Here is a 26,625-nt window from a genome sequence, read left to right as displayed (position 1 = left end):
GGTAATGAGTACCAACCTTGCTGATTTTGTTCCATGTGTCTTAGTGCAACCCGGATGGCTGTATTTATTGGTGAAAATAAACTAATGCTTATTTGTAATGCTACCTGAAGGAGACCTCTACGATTTTCTGGACTCGTCAATACTACCAGCCCCACTTGACACGTGTTTGAGAGTTTTTCATTCAAATTATTCATGTAAAGACAAGATTTGGCCACTGAATTTGAGATTATTTAATTTGACTTATTTAATAATTAATCCATCCAACATAAACTGGGTCAGTTATTGTCCTAGCCCTAGAGCTATGTCAATTGTTGAAGTGGTTTATATTCCCAAGTGATTCACACCAAGTGAGGCAAACACCATCTAGAAACTATCAAAATACAGTATATTTTAGAATAGGTTTATATATGTTTTATTGTGTTAGTACAGAGAATTATGCAACAGTTATTTAATGGGAGTTGGGAAATGTTTCACAGAGGTATTATATTTAAATCTGAATCTTTAAATATAGATATTAGTTTCTATAGATGGAAAATGGCAGTTATGTGTTGGTAGAGAAAAGCTCTGTCAGAAAAAGTAGACTTGAAAGACCTTGGCTTATTTGGGCAACTGTGGCCACAATTTTGGAGTAGGTGTGGAAACATGAAATTAATCTCAGAAAAAGTAACTGGCACAAACCATAAATTGAATTTTGAGTTTTTTGAGTGTAAGAAATAGGATACTGATTAAGACGTTTTGGTATATTTTGGGAACAAGCAGCGAATTTTATTTTTGCCTGCTTAGTGTCCCTGTAACATACTTGTGCTGATAGCATCCTGATTTTCATGGTGGAAAAACTCATTCTACAGTCTTAGTCCAGTTGGTTTAAGTTTAGCTCAATTCACTACCATGGCTAAAGGAAAGGACATATGATGCAGCCATGTCTCAAATTGGCTATGGTAATTGGTCAAAACATGAGCATGTGAACAAAAGTACATTTAAGAGCTAAATCTGAAATGTTAGCTATAATTATTGAAGATGATAAATTCTTTTCCACTGGGGCTACTAAGCTGGTGAGATATAAACCTAAAGATGCTTGTGATTATGCTTTATCCCAAGAATGAGGAAAATTGACATTAAGAGACAGAGGAAAACAAAGATGGAGAAACAACGAGATATTTGAGAAAAAAAAAATTGAGAAGTACCTGAAGCTAGATGTGCCTTAGGAATTTTAGACCTTTAAAACCATGTATTTCATTTGAAAACTATAAGATTATGATTGGAAGGCTCCTAATAATTGTCATAGGAGAGTAATATGATTGGTGATGATGTAGGAGTAGTTGTTAAGTCGCTCAGTTGTGTCCAACTCTTTGTGGCCTCAAGGACTGCAGCATGCCAGGCTTTCCTGTCCTTTACCATCTACCAGAGCTTGCTTAAATTCATATCCATTGAGTTGATGATATAGTTAGATGTCAAAAAGTAATTTGATAGAGGGGAGGTGGTCAGGGAATGAGTGAAATAGGTGTGGGAGATTAAGTGGTACAAACTTCCAGTTGCGATATAAAGAGTCAAAGGGATGAAATGTACAGTATGGAGAATATAGTCATTAGTAATATAATATTTTTGTAGGATGACAGATGGTAACTAGGCTTGTGCTCATTTTATACTGTACAGAAATATCTAATCTATGTTGTGCACCAGAGGCAAACAGTGTTGTAGGCCAAGAATATTTCAAAAGACAGACAAACTCATAGAAAAAGAGATAAGATTTGTGGTTACCAGAGGTTCAAGGTGGGGTGGGGCAGGGTTTGGAGGAAGGAGGTCAAAGGGTACATACTTCTAGTTAGAGGATAAATAAGTACAGGAATGTAACGTGCAACATGATTAATATAATTAAAACTGCTATGTTGTCTATGAAAGTTGTTAGGAATAAATCCTAAGAGTTCTCATCACAAGAAAAATATTATTTCTCTTTTATTTTCTATCTATATGAGGTGATAGATGGTTTACTAAACTTATCATGGTTAGCATTTCACAATGTATGTAAGTGTAGGGGAACACTTGCCATCTCAAAATGTTTCTTTGGCATGTAGATTATTTCAAGCTGGGAAAAAATAAAAAATCTAGGCCCAAAGTCTCAGGAAGACACTTTGGCCTTGCTCCTAACTGCCTAGAAAGTTTAGATAAAGGGCCTATTCCCCAATAGAGCAACCACCAGAGATATCTACAAAGAATATGGCTAGTTGTGGCGGGGAAAACACAGCAGGGCCTAGAGAGCTAAGACCGTTCTGTGTCCTATTGTCTACAAGGCCCATTTACCAAACATTTCCTTTTCCATCTTCATATGAACCACTTTGCTCTCCTTTGAAGTCTCAAATACTATCCATGACATCCTCTTTTGTCTTTAGTTAAAGATGGTATTTAAGGTGAGGGTTTCAGCCATTTGGGTTTTTCAGATTTCCTGGGTCTTTCTCATTTGTTCATGTTATTAAACTTTGATTTTTTTCTAGTTTTGTCTCGTGCCAATTTAATTCTTAGAGCAGCCAGATGAATCTAGACGGGTAAAGGAAAATTTCTTACTGCCCAACATAAGTCAAATCATTATGCTGTGTGCCTCAAACTTAGTGTTAAATGTCAATTATATCTCCAAAATCTGTAGAAAAAAATAAATAATTTATAATTAAGTTACCATGTAAAATTTATTTGCTTTTGTCCAGTCTATAAGAGTAGTATGTTCATATAATTTCAATTTAATTGGATTTAGTTTTTATGAAAAATTCAGAAAACAATATTTCTGTCATCATTTGTTTAATAAGTATTTATTAGGCATTGAAATTGTGTAAAGTTGAAAGAAATGAGCAATCATTTTCAATTGATTATGAGTGAAATGTAGTTATGACATATCAATATAATGTTAATATTGTGGATAAATTTCCTACATCTTTGTGCCTTGAGATCCTTTCAAAAATGCCCTTACATTTGCACGTTTCATTTATTATACAATGTATTCTGATACCTTGGCCCAGTAATACTCATTTAATTCCTACATTAGGAAAAAGTATCCTGAGATGAAAAATTACTGAACATTTGGTTTATACAAAGAAACAGAATGGTCCTGGTGGGAACTAAAATGTCTTTCACTGATACCTTAATGAAGAGTGAGATAATGTTATGTGACCAGTTAGCTTCCTAGAGGGATTTTTAGGATGCCTAAGTCAAGAGATATCTTGAGTAATAGGCAAGTTTGGTCTTGGAGTACAAAATAAAGCAGAGGAAAGGCTAACAGAGTTTTGAAGAGAACACACTGCTCACAGCAAACACCCTCTTCCAACAACACAAGAAATGACTCTACACATGGACATCACCAGATGGTCAATACAGAAATCAGATAGATTATATTCTTTGCAGCCAAAGATGGAGAAGCTCTATACAGTCAGCAAAAACAAGACCAGGAGCTGACTGTGGCTCAGATCATGAAATGCTCATTGCAAAATTCAGACTTAAATTGAAGAAAGTAGGGAAAACTACAGAGAAGGCAATGGCACCCCACTCCAGTCCTCTTGCCTGGAAAATCCCATGGATGGAGGAGCCTGGTAGGCTGCAGTCCATGGGGTCGCTAAGAGTCAGACAAGACTGAGCGACTTCACTTTCACTTTTCTCTTTCCTGCATTGGAGAAGGAAATGGCAACTCACTCCAGTATTCTTGCCTGGAGAATCCCAGGGATGGGGGAGCCTGGTGGGCTGCCATCTATGGGGTTGCACAGAGTCGGACACGACTGAAGCGACTTAGCAGCAGCAGCAGCAGCAGGGAAAACTACTGGACCATTCAGGAGTGAAAGTGAAAGTGAAAGTCACTCAGCTGTGTCCAACTCTTTGTGACCCCATCAGAATACTGCAGTGGATTGCCTTTCCCTTTTCCAGGGGATCTTCCCAACCCAGGGATTGAACCCAGGTCTTCCACATTGCAGATGAATTCTTTACCAACTGAGCCAGAAGGGACGCCCAAGAATAATGGAGTGGGAATGAAGAAGCCTATCCCTTCTCCAGCAGATGTTCCTGACCCAGGAATCAAATCAGAGTCTCCTGCATTGCAGGCGAATTCTTTACCAACTAAGCCATCAGGGAAGCCCAACCATTCAGGTATGGCCTAAATCAAATCCCTTATATTTACGGAGTGGAAACGACAAACAGATTCAAGGGATTAGATCAGATAGAGTGCCTGAAGAACTGTGGACAGAGGTTCATGACATTGTACCGGAGGCAGTAATCAAGACCATCACCAAGAAAAAGAAATACAAAAAGACAAAATAATTGTCTGACAAGGCCTTACAAATAGCTGAGAAAAAAGAGAAGCAAAAGGCTAAGGAGAAAAGGAAACATATACCCATCTGAATGCAGAGTTCCTAAGAATAGCACGGAGAGATAAGAAAACCTTCCTCAGTGATCAGTGCGAAGAAATAGAGGAAAACAATAGAATGGGAAAGACTATAGATCTCTTCAAGAAAATTAGAAATACCAAGGGAACATTACATGCAAAGATGGGCACAATAAAGGACAGAAATTGTATGGACCTAATAGAAGCAAAAGATATTAAGAAAATGTGGCAAGAATACACAGAAGAACTATACAAAAAAGATCTTCATGAACCAGATGACCAGGATCAAGTGGGCCTTAGGAAGCATCACTACAAACCAAGCTAGTGGAGGTAATGGAATTCCAGTTGAGCTATTTCAAATCCTAAAAGATGATGCTGTGAAAGTGCTGCACTCAATATGCCAGCAAATCTGGAAAACACGCCAGTGGCCACAGGACTGGAAAAAGTAATTTTTCTTTCCAATCCCAAAGAAAGACAATGCCAAAGAATGTTCAAACTACCACACAGTTGTACTCATCTCACATATTAGCAAAGTAATGCTCAAAATTCTCCTAGCCAGGCTTCAGTAGTACTTGAACTGAGACCTTTCAGGTGTTCAAGCTGGATTTAGAAAAGACAGAGGAACCAGAGATCAAATTGCCAACATTTGTTGGATCATCGAAAAAGCAAGAGAGTTTCAGAAAAATACCTACTTCTGCATCATTCACTAAAGCCTTTGACTATGTAGATCACAATAAACTGTGGAAAATTCTTCAAGAGATGGGTAGACCACCTGACCTGCCTACTGAGAAATCTGTATGCAGGTCAAGAAAGAACAGAATCAGACATGAAACAATGGACTGGTTCAAAATTGGGGAAGGAGTACGTCAAAGCTGTGTATTGTCACCCTGTTTAGTTAACTTCTATGCAGAGTACATCACGTAAAATTGTGGGCTGGATGAAGCATAAGCTGGAATCAAGATTTCTGGGAGAAATATCAATAACCTCAGGTATGCAGATAACACTACCCTTAAGGCAGAAATAGAAGAGGAACTGAAGAGCCTGTTGTTGAAATTGCAAGAGGAGAATGAAAAAGCTGGCTTAAAACTCAGCATTAAAAAAAAGAAGATCATGGCATCTGGTCCCATCACTTCATGGCAAATAGATGGAGAAACAATGGAAACATTGAGAGGGTTTATTTTCTTTGGCTCCAAAATCACTGCAGATGTTGACTGCAGCCATGAAATTAAAAGATGCTTGCTCCTTGGAAGAAAATCTATGACCAAACTAGACACCATATTAAAAAGCAGAGACATTACTTTGCTGACAAAGGTCCGTTTAGTCAAAGCTATCATTTTTCCAGTAGTCATGTATGGGTGTGAGAGTGGGATCATAAAGAAAGCCGAGCATCAAAGAATTGATGCTTTTGAACTGTGGTGTTGTTGAAGACTCTTGAGAGTCCCATGGACTGCAAAGAGACCAAACCAATCATTTCTGAAGGAAATCAGTCTTAAATATTCATTGGAAGGACTGATGCTGAAGCTGAAATTCTTTGGCCACCTTATGTGAAGAACTGACTCATTGGAAAAGACCCTGGTGCTGGGAAATATTGAAGGCGGGAGGAGAAGGGAACGATAGAGGATGAAATGGTTGGATGGCATTACTGACTTGATGGACATGAATGTGAGCAAGCTCAGGGAGTTGGTGATGGACAGGGAAGCCTGGCGTGCTACAGTCCATGGGGTCGCAAAGAGTTGGACACAACTGAGTGACTAAACTGAACTGAACTGAGTTTAGCGATCTTAATTTGCATGCTAGGTGTGTAGTTATGTGTGTGTGTGTGGGGGGGTGGGTGTGTGGGTGGGTGGGTGTGTGTGTGTGCATGCCAAAGCCTTTGACTGTGTGGATCACAATAAACTGTGGACAATTCTGAAAGAGATGGGAATACCAGACCATCTAACCTGCCTCTTGAGAAACCTATATGCAGGTCAGGAAGCAACAGTTAAAACTGGACATGGAACAACAGACTGTGTCCAAATAGGAAAAGCAGTATGTCAAGGCTGTATATTGTCACCCTGCTTATTTAACTTCTATGCAGAGTACATCATGAGAAACGCTGGGCTGGAAGAAGCACAAACTGGAATCAAGATTGCTGGGAGAAATATCAATAGCCTCAGATATGCAGATGACACCACCTTTATGGCAGAAAGTGAAGAGGAACTGAAAAGCCTCTTGATGAAAGTGAAAGAGGAGAGTGAAAAATTTGACTTAAAGCTCAACATTCAGAAAATGAAGATCATGGCATCTGGTCCCATCACTTCAGGGCAAATAGATGGGGAAACAGTGTCAGACTTAATTTTTTAGGCTTCAAAATCACTGATGTTGATAGTGATTGCAGCCACGAAATTAAAGACACTTACTCCTTGGAAGGAAAGTTATGACCAACCTAGGTAGCATATTGAAAAGCAGAGACATTACTTTGCCAAGAAAGGTCCGTCTAGTCAAGGCTATGGTCTTTCCAGTGGTCATGTATGGATGTGAGAGTTGGACTGGGAAGAAAGCTGAGCACTGAAGAATTGATGCTTTTGAACTGTGGTGTTGGAGAAGACTCTTGGGAGTCCCTTGAACTGCGAGGAGATCCAACCAGTCCATCCTAAAGGAGATCAGTCCTGGGTGTTCATTAGAAGGACTGATGCTGAAGCTGAAACTCCAATACTTTGGCCACCTCATTCGAGGAGTTGACTCATTGGAAAAGACCCTGATGCTGGGAGGGATTGGGGGCAGGAGGAGAAGGGGACGACAGAGGATGAGATGGCTGGATGGCCTCACTGACTCGATGGATGTGAGTTTGAATGAACTCCGGGAGTTGGTGATGGACAGGGAGGCCTGGTGTGCTGCAATTCTTGGGGTTGCAAAGAGTTGGACACAACTGAGTAACTGAACTGAAACTGAAGATTCATTCTATAGCCATCATCACGGAGTGATAATGTTGCATGTTGTTGAGTCCATTTTAGACCATTGAACATTTTACTCACAATAAAAATTTAGTTCCCAATGATGGCTGCATAGTATTAAGTCTATTTCCATTGCTTTTTAATAGCTTTTGAGGTTTTGACTTCTTAGAAGCTTTGGGAGGAAGCGATATGACATGGTAGAGCAAGCATATATTTTAGAGTAAGATTGGCCTCATATACAATCTTGTGTCTCCCGATTATCTGTGAGGTGGGCACATTACTGAGTCTCAAAATCTCTGAATGTGAAATGAGAGTAAAGTCTGGCTTACAAGACAATGATTTTTAAATTATATTCTTCTTACTCCCAAGATCCATTGACCTTCCTAAGTCCTATCTATTGATGCCAGGTTAAAGACCCTTACCACAGACTAGAATCAGTTAAGATGTCAAAATGAAAGTGTATTTGTCAAAAGTCTCATGATGTTTGACCGCCACACGTTACACACTCTTTCAAACCTACTTTTGGCCTTCCTTATTTTCCATAGGATGCATTCTGTTTTTGAACAAGAAAAAAAAAGTGTTTGTTTGCTTTCTAACAGTTAAGATTGATTTATTTGGGGCACATTATCAGAAGAATAACAAAGGTGAACCGCTAAAAGTGATGTCAGTACACATGCAGAGGTTGATCGGCAAACCTTTTATTTTAAAATGAATGCAGAAAATATAAAGGATGTGTTAGAACTTAGATCTATGAAAGGATATACAAAAGACATAAAACTATATTGACAGACTTGGGGAATGTTCCAAAGTATTATTTTTATTTTAGTATATTTGTTGCTCATCATTTGAGTGTGTCTTGGGGCATGTGTGTATTTAATCAAGAGAAAAACCAAAAATTAACATTTTTAGTTTGTTATCTTATACTACTAGCTCAAATATAGCTCCATTAAGAATGTTGATTGATAGGAATGGGAGACAATTCATCTGTAATCTTTAAGTCATTATGGTCCACATATACTAGTAAAACTTTCTAAAGTAGCCATGCTAGTTAACACATATTCAAAGTCTAAAGGCCACTAGCCATAAAACTAAGAGAAATATAACAGTTTTTGCTTTATATCACTATAATCGATAAGTACATTTAAGGTTCACATGTGAGAATATGTTATGTGTTGGAAGGTAAGTAAAATTAACCTTTCAACAACACAAGCTTTAATGACATAGGTCCACTTATATGCTATTTTTTAAGCAGTAAATACTGTAGTACTACATCATCTATGGTTGCTTGAATCCATGTATGCAGGACCACAGATAAGAAGTCTAACTCTAAGTAATGCACAGATCTTTGTCTGCACCCCTAACTTCCTTCCTGTTTAAGGGTCAATTTTAATGGCTCAAAAATTTAAAATTTACTCAGTTTGCTGAATGTTGCTATTCCACATGGATATGAATGCAGTCTGTGTTGGGTTGGGGGTGTCTGTACTAACAGACAGCTCAGTGGCCTTTGGCTATTTTGACAATCCTGAAAGTTGTGTTTATTCTTGCTTTTTCCTTTTATCATGGTGACCGTAAGCCTTTTCCCCTATGCAATGTATATTTCATTCATCTGGATTTGCTGGTTGACTCTCCTGCCTGGCATATAGGAAGAAGCAGGGTGTCAGAGAATCCAAGAGACAGGACCATAAAGAGCTTGGTTTGAATCTTGCGGACAATATCTACCTGATATGATGAGGGATCCAGGAACTCTCCTTGAGGTATCCATGTTAAGAACACCTCTGTGATTTTGTTTCTTAATCTATAAAGTGAAAATAATTATTGAGTCATGGTAATATGGAGAAGGAAATGGCAACCCACTCCAGTATTCTTGCCTGGAGAATCCTGTGGACAGAGGAGCCTGGTGGGCTGCTGTCCCTGGGGTCACACAGATTCGGACATGACTGAAGTGACGTAGCATGCATGTATGCATTGGAGAAGGAAATGGCAACCCACTCCAGTATTCTTGCCTGGAGAATCCCAGGAACAGAGGAGCCTGGTAGGCTACCGTCTATGGGGTTGTACAGAGTCGGACACAACTGAAGCGACTTAGCAGCAGCAGCAGCAATATGTTGACAGTTATGGGAGATAATACTTTTGAAATCAGACCCCCTTATTATATGCTCTTAGAGTTTTTGGTAACACTTGTCACATTTATAATGTCATTTTTATTTTCAAAAATTGTGTTTATTTATTTTTGGCTATGCTGGGTCTTTGTTTCTGCATGGGTTTTTCTCTAGTTGTGGCAAGCAGGGTCTATTTTCATTGCAGTATGCAGGCTTCTCATTGATATGGCTTTTCTTGCTACAGAGTACAGACTGTAGGGCACACGGGCTTCAGTATTTGCAGTATGTATGCTCAGAAGTTGTGGCTCCCGGGCTCTAGATCACAGGCTCAGTAGTTGTGGCACATGGGCTTAGTTGTTCCACTGCATGTGGAATCTTCCCAAATCTGGGATGGTACTCATGACTCCTGCATTGGCTGGCAGATTCTTTACCACTGAGCCACCAGGAAAACCCCTGTAATGTCATTTAACTATGTGTTTTGATCTGCACCCTTCTTTCCTAGTATAATTGTAAACTCTGAGAAGGAAAATCATCTGTTTTGCCCACAATTGTGTTCCCAGGGACTAGCATGATATCTCACAAAGAAAAATTGTTCACTAAAAACTTGTAGGAAAAAAATGGAGGGAAACGTATTCACTTATTCTTACTCAGATTTTCCCTGTTCCTTCACCAGAATAGATTAATAGAATGAAAGAATGGTCAAATTGATATGATACATTTTTAAAACCACTCAGAGAAAGGATGGAAGCTGTTCATAGATGGAGAGGCCTTGAAGTTGTGTCAGCAGATGAAGGATCAGGGAAGTTTAACCTGAAGGAGAGGAGTTGTGATAGCCGTCTTCAAACATTGGAAGGATTATTACATAGGTAAGAATTTAATCTTGTTCTGAATAGCCCCAAGACATACACAGATCCAAAACTACTAGATTTAAGCTATGGGGAGGCAGGCTTTTGACTGAAAAAAGAACCCTCTCCAAAAGAAGAAATTGGGTGCCTCAAGAAATAGTGTATTTTCTAGCACTGAAGATGTTTGAACATAGGCAAGATGAGGAGATGTTGGAACTTGGGAGTTGTTTTCTTTTGTTTTGTTTTTTAAGGATTTATAAATCAGTTAGGTGGTTAGGAGATGTGACCTTTAAAATCTGTGGAGTTTGTGATTCTTTGAGTCTTTTTCTCCCAACAAAATAAAGGCAGGGGAGAAGGTGGGACTGAGATAAACTGGATGAAGATATTAGGAACTCATAAATGGTGAGAGAAGGAAGTCAGGCAGATCAGAGGATTACTCTGTTTCAAGCAGTTGCTTGACCCTATACAGAGCCTTGTGTTAGTTGCCCAGTCGTGTCTGACTCTTTGCAACCCCATGGACTGTAGCCCACCAGATGCCTCTGTCCCTGGAATTTCCCCAGGCAAGAATACTAGAATGGGTTGACATTTCCTTCCCCAGGGGATCTTCCTTACCATCTGAGCCACCAGGGAAGCCCATAGAGAGCCTTAGAAAGCTAGTTACAATATTCTTAACAATACCAGCATAGAAAAGAACTAACAAAACTCAAGGTTTCACAGTATTCTAACCTATGTCTCACTTGATAAATTTGCCACATATATCTTAGGGCATACCTATATGAAAGGCATAAATTTATTTTTTTCAATGGTAGATGATACCTCTTAAAGAGTTTATGACTCTGTAAATAACAGCATGATTATGAAAACCCTGAGGTGAAGTACATATAAAATATTTTAAATATGTCTAGCTAGAGGACAACAATAATCTTAACTAAATGCTTAGAGAGGCCTGACAATACCATGTATTCACCGTGAAACCTAAAACAAGTTATCCACTATTCATTCATTCAACTCAGTTAGTGAGTACCTTCTATGTGTCACTTGTGTAAGTTACAGGGGATATTGCATTGAAAAAAACAGATAGACGTGTTCCCTGATGGAGTTTTTAGTCTATTGATAACATTAAGAATGCAGTGAGTGAGAAGTACAAACATTGAATAACTGCACAGTTAGGCACAAAAGTGGTTCTGAAATTTGTCTAGGGCAACGTTTCTCAACCTCTGTACTTTTGACACTTTGAGCAACATGATTCTTTCCTAAGGTGTGCCTGTTCATTATAGGATATTTAGCAATATAGATGAGATAGTTGGATGGCATCATCAACTCAATGGACATGAATTTGAACAAACTCCAGGAGATAATGAAGGACAGGCAAGCCTGGAGTGCTGCAGTCTGTAGGGTCTCAAAGAGTCGGAAAGGACTTAGCAACTGAACAACAGCAACAACTCATCAGGGCTTCCCTGGTTGCTCAGATAGTAAAGAATCTGCCTGCAATGCAGGAGACACAGGTTCAATCCCTGGGTCAGGAAGATCCCCTGGAGAAGGGAACGGCAACCCGCTCCAGTATTCCTACCTGAAGAATCTCATGGACAGAGGAGCCTGGTGAGCTACAGTCAATGGAGTCACAAAGAGTTGAACATGACCAAGCGACTAACATACTTTTTTCACTGACCTCTCCACACTGGAAGGCAAATAGCCCCCCTCATGTTGTGATAGGAATGTCCCCGACGTTGCCTAATGTCCATGAGAGAGCAAAAACATCCCTGATTGAGAATTGGTGGTCCCAGGGGAGCTCTTTTCTGAGGAGGTGACTTCTAACAAAGCTGGTGTTGGTCTTGGTGAAACCATGGAACATGTCCCCTGCTCTCCAATGGCTGTAGTCTAATTTTAAAAAATTAACCAAGAATCAATATAGTGTTATCAGTGCTATAGAAATATTGATGAAAGGCTCCTAACCCACAAGTGTGAACTCAGATTTAGGCTTTTGGGAGTTGAAATCTTGGTCAGTTACTTAACAACCAACTTAGTGTCTTCAGGCCCAGTTTTATCATGTATGAAAGAGGGTTAAGAAGCCGGCCCATTTCCTAATCTCTTTCGAGGATATAAGAATTCAAGTAGGAAAAAGCATTTATGTTTTTTAAAAGACGCTTACTCCTTGGAAGAAAAGTTATGACCAACGTAGATAGCATATTGAAAAGCAGAGACATGACTTTGCCAACAAAGGTCCATCTAGTCAAGGCTATGGTTTTTTCAGTAGTCGTGTATGGATGCTAGAGTTGGACTGTGAAGAAGGCTGAGTGCCGAAGAATTGATGCTTTTGAACTGTGGTGGTGGAGGAGACTCTTGAGAGTCCCTTGGACTGAAAGGGGATCCAACCAGTCCATCCTAAAAGAGATCAGTCCTGGGGTTTCTTTGGAAAGAATGATGCTGAACCCGAAACTCCAGTACTTTGGCCACCTCATGCAAAGAGTTGACTCATTGGAAAAGACTCTGATGCTGGGAGGGATTGGGGGCAGCAGGAGAAGGGGACGATAGAGGATGAGATGGCTGGATGGTATCACCAACTCGATGGACGTGAGTTTGAGTGAATTCTGGGAGATGGTGATGGGCAGGGAGGCCTGGCGTGCTGCAATTCATGGGGTCGCAAAGAGTCGGACATGACCAAGTGACTGAACTGAACTGAACTGATAGTTGATTTTAAATGTTCTGTTATTTTCCGGCATACATCAAAATGATTCAGATTATCTATCTACCTACCTATCTATAGAGAGAGAAGGAGAGAGAGGAAGAATATGTGTGTGTGTGTATTCTTTCTCATATTTTTTCCCATTATGGTTTATTACAGGATATTGAATATATATTTACCTGTGCTATACAGGAGGGCCTTGTTTATCTATTTTATATATAGGAGTTAATATCTGCTAATCCCAAACTCTTAATTTATTCCTCCCTCCCCCGCCCCTGGAAAAAGCCTTTAAAACTAAGCCTGGTGCACAGTAAATGGAACAACGAAGAGAAAGAAGAAAACATGTGATTTCTTTTTTCGGTGATGGTCCAGATAGCATATACTTTAAATTTGTATTGAAGAACATTGTGTGTGTGTGTGTGTGTGTGTGTGTATAAACCACTAAGAACTTTGTGAATAACAAGTATATTATGGAATTAATTGCCCTTCCAGATCTTGACTATACTTTGACTGCAGGTGATTGTAGAGACAACCATAACTTCCTGGCACAGGACTTGACAGATATGTCAGTGAACTAAAACTGCAAGTTCAAAAAATATCCACATAAGATAGAGAGGCAATTTCAGTTCTGTGTGAATAGCATATACTATTTTATGAGTGCCATTGTGTAACTGATTATTCCTATGGTGGAAATAATGGTATACCCTTAATGGTTGGTAAGCAAAAATAATTTCCATGTAGTAAAAATAACTTACTAGAAGCATAAACTCATAAAAATGATAAAAGGAATATAGGACATTAAAAACATGTGATGAGAGAGAGTTTTAGCAAGGCCAAAGACCGTGAAAACATAAAATTGGCACACTGATTTCACTGAAAGTTTAGAGCTTCCATATAGCAAAGGAAACAATAAACAAAGAAAAAATAGATTAATGGTATTCTTAGAAAAAGTATTTACAAAATCTGTGACCAATGGGGGTTTACATTACTAATATGCTAAAGCGAAGTCGCTTCAGTCGTGTCTGACTCTGTGCGACCCCATAGACAGCAGCCCACCAGGCTCCGCCGTCCCTGGGATTCTCCAGGCAAGAACACTGGAGTGGGTTGCCATTTCCTTCTCCAATGCATGAAAGTGGAAAGTGAAAGTGAAGTCGCTCAGTCATGTCCGACTCTTAGCGACCCCATGGACTGCAGCCTACCAGGCTCCTCCGTCCATGGGATTTTCCAGGCAAGAGTACTGGAGTGGGGTGCCATCGCCTTCTCCAATATGCTAAAAGGATACTGTAAAAGTCAAGCAAATAGCCTATAAGTATATGAAATAATGTTAATCACCCCTAGTAATAATTATATACAAGATTTACAGAAATGTTATGCCTCTGTTTGGTTTATTCTTTCTTTCTTCTTGATGGACTCATTTAACACTAAGTAACAGATTTTAATTTAACACTACCAGAAATGCAGGTGACCCAATCAGTGTCCTTAATTATATTGCAGTGTTCAAATAAATAACATTTTGGGTTTTACAATTCCTATAGAATATTACTGAAATATTCATATTTGGTGGAAACTTTGTTTAAATTTAAATAGTGTGTTTGTGTATCCAGTTTATGCCATTTACCTCATTTATCCCAATCCCAGGAACTTGATTGTGCTTAATTGCAATTCAAAAGAAAAAGAATATCTGATTCTGAAATTTTTATACTTTTATTTTTAAGAGTAAAGCAATTTTAAATTGTCTGATATAAACAAAGCAAGTTCCCTTTGTTCCTCAGAGGCTTTATATTACATAGATTTTTAACTCATTGATAGCATATTGTGGTTAAATTTCCCCTTGATCTTTGTGTTTCTGTTTTCACAGCAGAAACTAACTCGGTCCATTTACTGTCCTTCATAGAACTGTGCTCTGCAATATATTTTTTCATACAAATAGATACCTCTTTTTAAAACTGTGTAAATCCTTGCATAGAGTTTTCCCAGTTGGATCACCTCTGACTCATAGTTCCCCAGGAGGTGTGAGGGTGGAGGGGAATGGCTTTAAGAAATGAAGTGCAAAAAGTTTAATGCTTTCCTGTGATACAAATATATGAAATGACCCTGAATGACATCTTTACTCTTGTCTGCTCATTTCTCCCACAGGTATGGTTCTGGTCAATTATAGAAAAAAATGACATTTGCAGTGGGCCCTTTTATAAAAGAAGTGCCAACTTGGAAATGATTTATTTTAGAAACAGAGAGGATATAAACATATATATCCCCTGTCTCTGAAGTGTGAAGGTTGAAAAGCAAAGGGATGGTCTTTAAAGTGTCTAAAATATTGATTTGTGGCATAGTTTTACAAAATGCTTCAGATTAGTTTTTTTTTTTTTTTTGATGGTCCCTCAAGCTTTGCATCAGTTGGTGCTACAACTTGAATCTCTTTATTTTTGAATTTACTTTAAAAAAAAGATATTTCATAGTGGTATGTATCTAGCTCCCTTTAGATAATCAATGCTGAAAAAGTCAGAGTCATTCTGAGAAATCAAATCTGATATTTTCCCTAACATCACAAGTTTTGCTTTGATTTCCTTTGTTTTTATACAACAAATTTTCTCTACCTCCCTCTCCCTAAGAAAATGCACCAACTCAACATTGATAAAATTCCATTTTCAATCTCTGTTTATTTAAGGAGCAAAGATACTGAATGTTCAAATTAGAGTTACTTTTTAATATCAGAGTAATCACTTGCATAAATAAATCAAGCTTTAGCAAAACAGGAAACCAACATTTAACACAATCTCCTGAATATATACATCTCATGTTATAGATATATCTACTTATCCCCCATCATTCCTAAGGAATTCACAACAAAATGATCAAATGAACAAAATGATCAAATCAAGTGGAAAACTAGACTAGAATTTGTTGATTATTTGGGATTAGAGTATTTTTATCATCTTTAAGAAAAATTGTTTTTTAAATTAACACAAAGGAGCCCTTAGCCCTAAGATATTTTTAGCTCAATGTTTAAATTTAATTATCAAACTTTACTTATAGATTAAAAGATGAACTAAAAATGCAGAATCTATCAAGTAGTCCACATTGCATTAGCTGAAACATATAAAGTATAACAGTGAGTTAAATTGCCTGAGAAATTTGAGTTATTTAAAGTAGCATGACAAAACACTTTAAGGAAAGATGAATTTAAAAAAATAGAATATATATGTCTATAAAATATAGTCATATAAAGTACATCCATATGCAACCCCATGAATCACAGCACGCCAGACCTCCCTGTCCATCACCAACTCCCGGAGTTCACTCAGACTCACGTCCATCGAGTCAGTGATGCCATCCAGCCATCTCATCCTCTGTCGTCCCCTTCTCCTCCTGCCCCCAATCCCTCCCAGCATCAGAGTCTTTTCCAATGAGTCAACTCTTCACATGAGGTGGCCAAAGTACTGGAGTTTCAGCTTCAGCATCAGTCCTTCCAAAGAAATCCCAGGGCTGATCTCCTTTAGAATGGACTGGTTGGATCTCCTTGCAGTCCAAGGCGCTCTCAAGAGTCTTCTCCAACACCACAGTTCAAAAGCATCAATTCTTCGGCGCTCAGCCTTCTTCACAGTCCAACTCTCACATCCATACATGACCACTGGAAAAACCATAGCCTTGACTAGACCGACCTTTGTTGGCAAAGTAATGTCTCTGTTTTTGAATATGCTATCTAGGTTGGTCATAACTTTCCTTCCAAAGAATAAGCGTCTTTTAATTTCATGGCTGCAGTCACCATCTGCAGTGATTTTGGAGCCCAGAAAAATGAAGTCTGACACTGTTTCCACTGTTTCCCCATCTGTTTCCCATGAAGTGATGGGACCGGATGCCATGATCTTCGTTTTCTGAATGTTGAGCTTTAAGCCAACTTTTTCACTCTCCACTTTCACCTTCATTAAGAGGCTTTTGAGTTCCTCTTCACTTTCTGCCATAAGGGTGGTGTCATCTGCATATCTGACGTTATTGATATTTCTCCCGGCAATCTTGATTCCAGCTTGTGTTTCTTCCAGTCCAGCGTTTCTCATGATGTATTCTGCATATAAGTTAAATAAACAGGGTGACAATATACAGCCTTGGCGTACTCCTTTTCCTATTTGGAACCAGTCTGTTGTTCTATGTCCAGTTCTAACTGTTGCTTCCTGACCTGCATACACATTTCTCAAGAGGCAGATCAGGTGGTCTGGTATTCCCATCTCTTTCAGAATTGCCCACAGTTTATTGTGATCCACACAGTCAAAGGCTTTGGCATAGTCAATAAAGCAGAAATAGATGCTTTTCTGGAACTCTCTTGCTTTTTCCATGATCCAGCGGATGTTGGCAATTTGATCTCTGGTTCCTCTGCCTTTTCTAAAACCAGCTTGAACATCAGGAAGTTCACGGTTCACATATTGCTGAAGCCTGGCTTGGAGAATTTTGAACATTACTTTACTAGCGTGTGAGATGAGTGCAATTGTGCAGTAGTTTGAGCATTCTTTGGCATTGCCTTTCTTTGGGATTCGAGTGAAAACTGACCTTTTCCAGTCCTGTGGCCACTGCTGAGTTTTCCAAATTTGCTGGCATATTGAGTGCAGTACTTTCACAGCATCGTCTTTCAGGATTTGGAATAGCTCAACTGGAATTCCATCACCTCCACTAGCCTTGTTCATAGTGATGCTTTCTAAGGCCCACTTGACTTCACATTCCAGGATGTCTGGCTCTAGGTCAGTGATCACACCATCGTGATTATCTGGGTTGTGAAGATCTTTTTTGTACAGTTCTTCTGTGTATTCTTGGCACCTCTTCATAATATCTTCTGCTTCTATTAGGTCCATACCATTTCTGTCCTTTATTGAGCCCATCTTTGCATGAAATGTTTCTTTGGTATCTCTGATTTTCTTGAAGAGATCTCTAGTCTTTCCCATTCTGTTGTTTTCCTCTATTTCTTTGCATTGATCGCTGAAGAAGCCTTTCTTATCTCTTCTTGCTATTCTTTGGAACTCTGCATTCAGATGTTTATATCTTTCCTTTTCTCCTTTGCTTTTCACTTCTCTTCTTTTCACAGCTATTTGTAAGGCCTCCCCAGACTATGAGCATCAGGGTAATGCAAAAAATAATAACAACAACAAAAGCAGTGTGGTATTTCAGATTTCACCTTTTAATTTAAAAGAAAATGTTCATCTCCAGAGGGTTTTCTTTTTTGAGTTAGCTCCATTATTTCAGATCTTGTTCATTTAAATGGCTGATTTACTTTCCTTCTGAGATTTTTCTTCAGTAAGAAGAAAGAAATAGATTTTTATGTGTATCCTGAGTAGAACTAATTGTTTATTACTAACTTTTAGGATCTCTAAGAGGCAGAAAAATTGGAAATGGGAAAGCCTACGGCACTTATAAATCTCCAAATGAAGGGATACATGTCACTGTGTGAAATGTTAAAAGCATGATGCAACTTTACTAACAACAAAATTTATGGATGTCTCTGTACTGTATGTTTATTCTAATTTTAAAAAGTCTATTATAGACTAAATGGCTTTCTTTACTGTGCATCATTTTTGTATATTTTTTTTAAGATTGATAAGCCCAAATATAACATTTATTTCCTTCAAGTAGCTTCCAACTTTTTCCCAGTAAAACATGTAGATACCTCTACAGAAAACTTGAAACCTTGCTTAGGCACATATTACATTTTTATGAAAAGACTGTATGAGTGGTGAGTCCAACCTTGACTTTTACATCTTTTTTTCACATTAGAATTAACCAGAGAGTGCTAAAGAAACATATATCCAGGTCCCAGCCCAGATTTATCAAATCTAAATTCCTGGGGGTGAGGCTTGGGCATCATTGTGTCTTTTTTTTAAATTAATTTTTATTGGTGTAGAGTTGATTTACAATGTATTAGTTTCAGGTACAGCAAAGTGAATAAGTTATACATATACATATGTCCACTCTTTTTTAGATTCTTTTTCCATGTAGTTCATTAGAGAGTACTGAGTAGAGCTCCCTGTGCTATACAGTAGGTCCTTATTAGTTATCTATTTTTATACAGTAGTATGTATATGTCAATCCCTCTAACCCCCTGGAAACCATAAGTTTGTTTTCTACATCTGTTACTCTGTTTCTGTTTTGTAAATAAGTTCATGTGTGCCATTTTTTAAGGTTCCGCATATCAGTGATATCATACAATATTTGTCTTTCTCTGACTTCACTCAGTATGACAGTCTCTAGGGCCATCCATGTTGCTGCAGATAGCATTATTTCTGGGATTTTTATGGCTGAATAATGTTCCTTTGTATAAATGTGCCACATCTTCTTTATTTCTCTGTTGATGGACACTTAAATTGCTCTTCTTAAGGTAACTTATTGTTACCAAACCCACTTGTCCCTATGAGCACTTCATGCTGCATTGAGTCTAGTATTACCTGCTGATTCCTCTGGTATTTGCTGCAATAATAAACTTTTCAAGCACTAGAAAGTCTTGCCAAGAGACATTAAAGAGTTATATGAATAATTTAAAGAAAAAATGTTATGGGGAAATAATGTGAGTTTTGCTCTAGTCAAGTGAATCATTATTTCTTTAAAGCTGAGTCTAAGGTGCAGCCTGACTGAGACCTCTAGAGAAGAGAAACGGTGGCTCAGAAAAGTTGAGAAGCTTACCTAAGGCTACACAGTTACTGTGATGCTGACCCTGCATCAGTGTGTGCTTTCCTGTTCTATGTCTACTACAAGACTGCCTCTTATTACTATCTTCTTTTCTACTGAAAAACACATTCAAAGAGAGAGAGGATGTTAGAATTTATACTTAGGTACAAATTCCAACAAGGCTAGTTCCTCCAGATATGTAACTTTCTTTATGTTAACACATAACCATTTAGCTGGAAGATGCAACTGAAGAAGTGCACGTGCAAGTTACCAGGTGATTTGGGTATGCCAGTTCATGTTTCTTGTCAGTCAATGACTGAATTTCTTAAAATAGTTGTCCTCACAATGGTGTGTGTGTAACCTGGGGATGCATGAAGACCCTCAAAGGAGCAGGCACAGGTAGTTCTAAATGGACTTTATTCCAAGGTCATCAACTTTCTTTTGTACTCTTCACTGTACCAGAAGGTGTTAGTTGCTCAGTCCTGTCTGATTCTTTGTGACCTCATGGACTGTAGCCTGCCAGGCTCCTTTGTCCATGGGATTCTGCAAGCAAATATAGTAGAGTGGGTAGCCATTTTCTTCTCCAGGGGATCTTCCCAGTCCAGGGACCAAACCCAGGTCTTTCACATTGCAGGCAGATTCTTTATGGTCTGAGCCACTAGGGAAGCCCCATATATTCTTCTATAGGTTTATAAATTAGTTGTTAAATCCCTATTTTCCTTATCAAGAGAAGCATTTTCAACAAGACCTTATTTTTATATTATTTATCATGGTTTTCATACATGTATATCACTTTGATCAAATATATATGCTTTATAATTGTAATGATAACTCACTTCCCTGGTGGCTTAGTAGTAAAGACTCCACCTCCCAGTGCAGGAGACGTGGGTTCGATCCCTGGTTCAGGAAGATCCCCTGGAGAAGGAAATGGCAACCCACTCCAGAATTTTTGCCTGGGAAATCCCATGGACAGAGAAGCCTGGCGGGCTACAATCCTTGGGATTGCAAACATGTTGGGCATGACTTAGCAACTAAACAACAACAATGATAATTCAGTACAAAGAAAAATGTTTCATGGTAGAGCCTATGAATGACAGGAAAAAAATTCGATATATATATACATTTGTTGTTTCAGAAAATTGTAACAGTTGATCAGTAAAATCATTCAAGCATAAATATATATCTTTTATTTATCTATATTTATGCTGCTGCTGCTGCTGCTAAGTCGCTTCAGTCATGTCCGACTCTGTGCAACCCCATAGACGGCAGCCCACCAGGCTCCCCCGTCCCTGGGATTCTCCAGGCAAGAACACTGGAGTGGGTTGCCATTTCCTTCTCCAATGCATGAAAGTGAAAAGTGAAAGTGAAGTTGCTCAGTCGTGTCCGACTCTTCGCAACCCCATGGACTGCAGCCTACCAGGCTCCTCCATCCATGGGATTTTCTAGGCAAAAGTACTGGAGTGGGGTGCCATTGCCTTCTCCGATCTATATTTATAGTGTGACTCAAATAATGTCCTTTGCAATCATTTAAACTAAAAATGAGAAATTTCAGATGCAGATTTAAAAATCCACAAGTGGTAGCAAGTCTTTCCAAGTTCTTCTTTAGTGGTTACAAAATCAGTGAAGTTTAGAGACCCCTAACCAGTATCTCTAAGAGTAGGTATTTGTTGGTAACTCCTGGAAGATTCCAACAGTTCATCTTGCTATGATGATAGTAACTATTCTTAAGAAAGCTTTTGATAAAAATCATTCATACACACTAATTTTAAAAAGATATTTAAACATTTATAGTTTAGGAATCTAACATCATTTATAGATACAAATGAAGCTCTTAGTTTGCAAATATCAGAGGTAAGCTAGTAAAATGCAGAAATGTAAATTGCACTGATGTGTGCATAAATTAATGTCACCTACATATTGTCAGTAACAGTATTTTTTAGTCTCTCACTCTCTAATAACCAGACTGATAATTAATTAAAGGAAATATAATTATTTTTAGAATTAGCTATATGATGATTATTTTTAGAGTTAGCTATATGATAATTGCTTGACTTCAACGGATAGATCAAAAGAATAAAGGCTTTTGCTTGTTCAAACAGGATTCATCTTTTATCCAAACATTTACCCAGCTGATTGAATTTCACTAGTTTATTTTCCTCAAAGCATCTAATCCAGGTGGTTACTAAGTAAAGTAAAAAATCTCCCCATAGCACTTTGATGCCACCCACAGTTCTAAATGCTTCACTTATTCACAGTTGGCATTTTGTGAAAGTCCAGGTTACTGAGAACATCTTGGATACTTTGGCAGGGCCCATGAAAAATAAGAAAATGCTATTCTTGGAGATGGTGTAGTTTGAGGTAAGACCTATGTTTTGAAATTAAACTGATTTGTATTCAAGCTACCTTTTGGGAAAGTTGTTCAGAGAATCTACCCTGAAGATTCCTGTAAAGGAATCTTCTTTTCCAGGATCCTTGTGAATATTCAAAGCCATATCAATGTTTAGCACTGCTGCTGCTGCTGTTGCTGTTGCTTCAGTTGTGTGCAACTCTGTGCAACCCCATAGATGGCCTCTTACCAGGCTCCCCTGTCCCTGGGATTCTCCAGGCAAGAACAGTGGAGTGGGTTGTCATTTCCTTCTCTGATGTGTGAAAGTGAAAAGTGAAAGTGAAGTCACTCAGTCGTGTCCAACTCTTAGTGACCCCATGGACTGCAGCCTACCAGGCTCCTCCATCCATGGGATTTTCCAGGCAAGAGGACTGGAGTGGGGTGCCATTGCCTTCTCCTAATGTTTAGCATTAGTGAGTGTTAATTTCATTCTTTCCCCAGTTAGACTTTTCAAATGGAAAGAAAGCTATACAGAAGAATGAACTAGTTATTACAAATGACAGAAAATAGCAAAAGATCTTTTACAGGATAAAACTACCTATTAAATGATTTTAAAGTATTAGAAATGATTAACTTTTGTCAGATACTATACCACTATACCAAGTACCACTCTAATTAAAATACATGAAAGACTTGTTTTTTTCCTGTGTACTTACTCATTTTTTCTTTGCCTCATTCATTCATTGGCATAATATTAAGAGCATATAATGTGCCAGACCCTATGTTAGATGTTGAGTATATTGAAAATCTTCTAAGTACAATTTTATATATATATATATATATATATATATATATATAAAATATATACATAAAAAAATCATCAACCTTGTGTTATCACAATAGATGCCATATGTATATGGTATTTATGCAACATTCATAGGACCTCATATGGAATGCAGAGTCTTACCAGAACAGAGGAATCTGATCACATTTACCTCTCCTTTTCATGTTCATTAATGATGCATCATCCAAATAACACTACAAACTAGAATTTGTCTTGAAATATGTTAGATTATCTTACACACATTGAGGATGTAAAGAATTGAATATGTCTAGGGTAATTTTCCCGGAGAAGGCAATGGCACCCCACTCCAGTACTCTTGCCTGGAAAATCCCATGGATGGAGGAGCCTGGTAGGCTGCAGTCCATGGAGTCGCTAAGAGTCGGGCACGACTGAGCGACTTCACTTTCACTTTCCACTTTCATGCATTGGAGAAGGAAATGGCAACCCACTCCACTGTTCTTGCCTGGAGAATCCCAGGGACGGGGGAGCCTGGTGGGCTGCCGTCTATGAGGTCACACAGAGTCGGACATGACTGAAGTGACTTAGCAGCAGCAGCAGTAGAGTAATTTTCTATACATATTGCATTATATACACATAATGTAATATGAATATAAAATTACATATCAAATAAACTTTTATGTTAAATAATAGGTAACATCTACGATAATATATAGTCTTAGATTTTTTTCTTTTGATTTTGTAAAAATGATGTGAAGTGTATTTCATAACGTGGCATTATTAACATTTTCGAAAATGACAGAGGTAAAATCTAGAGGAAGAGAAGAACAAGAGTATAATGGACAGTACTTTACTGGAAGCCAGAGCACCATTTTATATTTCAAAGATGACAGGTTTCCCCTTTCTTGGTTTAACGCTTTCAGATGTAGCTTGCCCATGGCTTGGTTAATTTCAAAGATGAAAATGCTAAACTTGAAATTAAATGCAACTTAATTTCCAATTTAAATTTCCTTCATTTTTGAAGAAGAAAAGATTAAAATAATTCTGTAATTGTAATTCTGGAAAATTCTTCGTGGAAGAAGTAATTCTGAGAGAAGTGAAATATGCAAGTGGGGGGGAGTTATCTTATTGAAGGAGAGAAGAATCTAAGTTATCATTATTTTGAAATGGGTGTTGAAATCTATTTTCACATAAAAATATACTATGTTTTAGTAACTTCCTTGTCATTTTGGTACTTTTCCATTATAAAATCCTCATTCCTTTTAAGATCTGCTTCCTGTTGTATGGATTAAAGATCTAAATGTAAGACCAGAAACTATAAAACTCCTAGAGGAGAACATAGGCAAAACACTCTCTGACATACATGACAGCAGGATCCTCTATGACCCACCTCCCAGAACATTGGAAATAAAAGCAAAAATAAACAAATGGGACCTAATTAACCTTAAAAGCTTCTGCACATCAAAGGAAACTATTAGCAAGGTGTAAAGACGGCCTTCAGAATGGGAGAGAATAATAGCAAATGAAGCAACTGACAAACAACTAATCTCAAAAATATACAAGCAACTCCTACAGCTCAACTCCAGAAAAATAAATGACCCAATCAAAAATGGGCCAAAGAACTAAATAGACATTTCTCCAAAGAAGACATACAGATGGCTAACAAACACATGAAAAGATGCTCAACATCACTCATTATCAGAGAAATGCAAATCAAAACCACTATGAGGTACCATTTCACACCAGTCAGAATGGCTGCAATCCAGAAGTCTACAAGCAATAAATGCTGGAGAGGGTGTGGAGAAAAGGGAACCCTCTTACACTGTTGGTGGGAATGCAAACTAGTACAGCCACTATGGAGAACAGTGTGGAGATTCCTTAAAAAACTGGAAATAGAACTGCCTTATGATCCAGCAATCCCACTGCTGGGCATACACACTGAGGAAACCAGAAGGGAAAGAGACACGAGTACCCCAATGTTCATCGCAGCACTGTTTATAATAGCCAGGACATGGAAGCAACCTAGATGTCCATCAGCAGATGAATGGATAAGAAAGCTGTGGTACATATACACAGTGGAGTATTACTCAGCCATTAGAAAGAATACATTTGAATCAGTTCTAATGAGGTGGATGAAACTGGAGCCTATTATACAGAGTGAAGTAAGCCAGAAAGAAAAACACCAATACAGTATACTAATGCATATATATGGAATTTAGAAAGATGGTAACAATAACCCTGTGTACGAGACAGCAAAAGAGACACTGATGTATAGAACAGTCTTATGGACTCTGTGAGAGAGGGAGAGGGTGGGAAGATTTGGGAGAATGGCATTGAAACATGTAAAATATCATGTATGAAATGAGTTGCCAGTCCAGGTTCGATGCACGATACTGGATGCTTGGGGCTGGTGCACTGGGACGACCCAGAGGGATGGTATGGGGAGGGAGGAGGGAGGAGGGTTCAGGATGGGGAACACATGTATACCTGTGGCGGATTCATTTTGATATTTGGCAAAACTAATACAATTTTGTAAAGTTTAAAAATAAAATAAAATTAAAAAAATAAAGTTATCAAGAAATAATAGGCTACATATCATTCCGCAGATCTCAAAGCAATTATTTTTACATTTAAATATTAAAATATTGACCTTTTAGTGTCAACAATATTCCAGTTTTTTAAAAAAGAAAGCTGTATTTAAGTAATAATAAATCTGTCTACTTAAGCAAACTCAAGAAACACATTTAAAATCTGCTTTTTAAGATACCAACTCCCAGCAATAGGAATTTATCTTAGGCTGAGCAGAAGACAAGGCTACATCCAATCAAAATGTCCATGGAAGTTCTGCTCTAGTTTTCTCATGTCCTCATTGGGAAACCCTTAATGCCTACTAGGATAATGGTCCAGAGGTAGATATAGAGCTTACATGAGATGGTAATATGGGTCAGGGGCAATTTCCAGCATACTGCTCACTCTCATAAAAACATAATGCAGATGACAACTATATCATTCTTTGAATCTGTTCTCATTTATACAAGATGAGTCCATTTGCAGTGATCTGTACTTTAGCTATTATAACTAACCAAAGACTCATGATATATTGTATACATTGTGGTGTTGGAGAACTACTATATCATTCTTTGAATCTGTTCTCATTTATACAAGATGAGTCCATTTGCAGTGATCTGTACTTAGCTATTATAACTAACCAAAGACTCATGATATATTGTATACATTGTGGTGTTGGAGAACTGGCATCCTAATGTATGACCCTAAAATGTCTCAGTGTTGTTGAACAGATCCAGAGCTGCTTCATGAAGGTCCCAGCTTAGTCTTAAGGTAGCCTCACAGCCCACTTCTTTGTGACACTAGAAAGGTCTTCGTCTGGGCACATGTCAGGCTTCTCTATTTTCCCAACAGTATGTTAATAAGCACCTACTCATTCAGTATCCAAAGTGCACCTGTCTTTCTCAGTTAGAGCTCACTCATACAGTTTCAGATGTTCTGCTGTCTTACTCCTAGCAAAAACCTGACTGAAGGTGATATTTAAGGACAATACTCCAACTCTGTGATAACTTCTAAGTAGCCCCTGACCCTACAGCCTTGTTATTCTGTAGCTCTAAGGACCGGCTATCCATTGTTCCCTTTGGAAAGTCAAGGATCTTTCCTTACACCAGAAAGCTACAGGACGACATTACCTTGCCTTCCTCAGAAAAAAATACTGTGAATTTTATTTTATTTATTTATCTTAAAATTTTTATTGGAATATAGTTGACTTAAAATGTGTTAGCAAAGTGAATCAGTTAGGTGCTGTACTGTGCTTAATTGCTCAGTTGCGTCTGACTCTTTGTGACCCCATAGACTTAGCCCTCTAGGCTCCTCTGTCCATGGGGATTCTTCAGGTAAGAATACTGGAGTGGGTTGCCATGCCCTCCTCCAGG

The 26,625-nt window shown here is 38.3% G+C and overlaps 1 protein-coding gene across 8 annotated transcripts in view; it reads left to right on the top strand.

Annotated features, from left to right (window-relative positions):
• The window catches only part of DMD (dystrophin), a 2,402,664-nt gene that overhangs the window by 1,243,091 nt on the left and 1,132,948 nt on the right, over window positions 1-26,625 (top strand). The window lies entirely within an intron of this gene.

Source organism: Bubalus bubalis, chromosome X (genome assembly GCF_019923935.1).
Source record: "Bubalus bubalis isolate 160015118507 breed Murrah chromosome X, NDDB_SH_1, whole genome shotgun sequence".
In the NCBI taxonomy this organism is placed as follows: domain Eukaryota; kingdom Metazoa; phylum Chordata; class Mammalia; order Artiodactyla; family Bovidae; genus Bubalus; species Bubalus bubalis.
The sequence above is the reverse complement of the archived record's forward strand: the minus strand, read 5'-3'. Positions and strand labels throughout refer to the sequence as shown.